Source organism: Hydractinia symbiolongicarpus, chromosome 10, assembly GCF_029227915.1.
Source record: "Hydractinia symbiolongicarpus strain clone_291-10 chromosome 10, HSymV2.1, whole genome shotgun sequence".
Lineage (NCBI taxonomy): Eukaryota > Metazoa > Cnidaria > Hydrozoa > Anthoathecata > Hydractiniidae > Hydractinia > Hydractinia symbiolongicarpus.
The window spans coordinates 11,757,984-11,760,404 of NC_079884.1; the positions used below are offsets into that span (position 1 = coordinate 11,757,984).

At 31.7% G+C, this 2,421-nt stretch overlaps 1 long non-coding RNA gene across 1 annotated transcript; it reads right to left on the bottom strand.

The window, feature by feature from the left end:
- Positions 1–466: 466 nt before the first annotated feature.
- On the bottom strand, positions 467–2,142 carry LOC130612503 (uncharacterized). The gene is made up of 3 exons (XR_008975474.1): positions 2,038–2,142; positions 1,643–1,681; positions 467–1,179 (listed from the first exon to the last, which is right to left on the bottom strand). It is a non-coding gene; the product is annotated as an uncharacterized LOC130612503 (long non-coding RNA).
- Positions 2,143–2,421: the final 279 nt, after the last annotated feature.

Here is a 2,421-nt window from a genome sequence, read left to right on the forward strand (position 1 = left end):
AATCAATTTCAAGAGCCAATACTTGCCTTAAATTTTATTGTATTTCTTTGCAGCAGAAGCTACCATTTTTATTATTTCTCCTACAACTCAAAAATCACTGCTGAACCGCCCAACATGAAATTAAACAAGAAAACCGTCCGGTTTGATCACACATTCGTATTGTATACATGTTTATACTTAAATATTGTATTGATTATGTTTATATATCTTGTATCTATGGTAACGTTCTTGTTTATATAGACCTGTTGTACAATTTTTATTTTACTCGAAAATGGGTGTATGAAACCCGAAACGTCGTAAAATGTTGCTTTAATTTGTACACATACACATGATATCCAAGTTTTAACATAAAATATTGTCAATCAAATTTTAAGTGTCATGTAAAAACAACAAGAACTGAAGCAGTTTGAACACTCACACAACACTACGATGATAGATAATAAAAATGTATTTATTAAAATATAAAATATACAATGATAAAATTTGGTATAAAAAATTAAGGCACAAACTTACAGAAAGAGATGATGATAAATTGAATCATATTAAAAGTTGTGACTGTTTTTCGATAACTGAGATATGGCTGGAGAGCACACAACTCGAGTCAATTTCGAACATTATAACATTGTCAACATACAGTAAATGAAAACAATCATTTCAAGACAATGAACACCCTCATTTGATGCGAGATTTCTCGAAATTCGAACAGAATATATATCTACTGATTTCATTATTTTGGGTATACTATATAAAGCTACACAATAATGAGAAAACAACAACAAAACGCTGCTGTACGCAAAAACAATACAGAAACAAAAACTTTTGGTTAATATAGCGCGCTATTTGTGGTGGCTTTGATTTTGATACTATTCGCGCCCCTTTTAACTTTTCGTTACCACCATGACAGACCGCAGCCCATACCAAATCACACATTTCTACGAATGTGGAAATAATTTTTTTATTCCAATTTCTTGTGTGTATTTTAGGTAAAACAATAGAACAAAGCTATAAAAAGTTACAGTTAGTCCATGCGTGACAAAAATTAACAAATGATTCGTAATTACAACATATCACGTGATATTCGATAACCAAATCTTCTCCGTCGTCTCATTTGCGTTTTCCCCCAATACTTTCCATCTCTGTCGTTGAAATGTACTTGAACGTTGCTTTTGTCCCTCATTTCTTAAAAAATTGAATAGATATGTTAGACATTTTAACTGATTTTTCTGGCCAAGCTAAAAGGAATTATTTGAAGAAGGCGCACAAGGAAACTGTTTCTATGTTACACAGACGTAATTTGCACTGCAAACTTAGATTTACAATATTGTGTTGTATCACCGGACAGAATATTGATTTATCAGCAAAATTAAACTTTTGCTTTCTCTTGTGGATTATGGGAAGAATTAACGAGCAAAACACCTTTGCATTAAAATTAACATTCGTGATTGTAAAGTGTAATATACATGTCTATTCACTATTTCCATTGCTTCACAAAGAACTCAAAAAGAATGTTTAATTTTTTTAGCATTTTATTTGATTTCTTTGACAACAAACAAAAAAGTGCCATATTTCTTCCGTATCAATAGCTGTCAAAACGAAGAAAAAAGAGTTATATTTTGGGAGAAAACAAACAAATAAGGCTCACCCTTTGGAAGGTCTTCGTCTTTAGAACAATACAGGCAAACTAAAAATAGTATACTTATCAAAAGTTCCGTAGCTAAAATTTCTTTCACAACCTCGTTCTCAGAGCTTGTAATTATGGCTTTCTCAAAAAAGGTATATTTTGCTATTTGTGCACTGTTATTGTCACGTGATCATTACACAATCAGATAAAAACATCGCACGGATAATTGCTACAATTCCTAACCAAGTTCCTAATCCGAGTGACTTTGCTGACATCAACGTTATCTTCGGTCTTCAAAAATAGAGATAAAAGTTGTGCATAAATTTTCTAGTATGGAAGTTTTTATTTTTACACTCAACGCTGACTTGTTTATAACTTGGTTGCTAATAAGAATGTCTAAAGATATGAAAACATACCGCAAAAGCAAAGTAAGAATATAAAAAATTTAAACATAGCTTCATACTCCATATGCTCTGGTTTAATGTTTCACTTCATAACATCGTCAAACTTGAAATAATATTTAATTCGTCGCATTTAAATGATTAAGGCCCTATTAACAACTCTCCTTCGTAGCAGTTCTAATTTCGTGTACAAAAAGACGTTTTAGGAGAGAAGAGCCAAGACGGTTAATCAGACTTTCGATTCTATTTCATTTGAAAATAGAAAGCAATCACACAAAAAATGAGCCAGCTTTATGCATGCCTTGATAATATTTCAGGTCGGTAAACGTAGATCTAGGAAAAACAGATTTGACATTTTTGTGTTAAGCGCGGAAAACATGACAACTTTTTCGTTTTTGT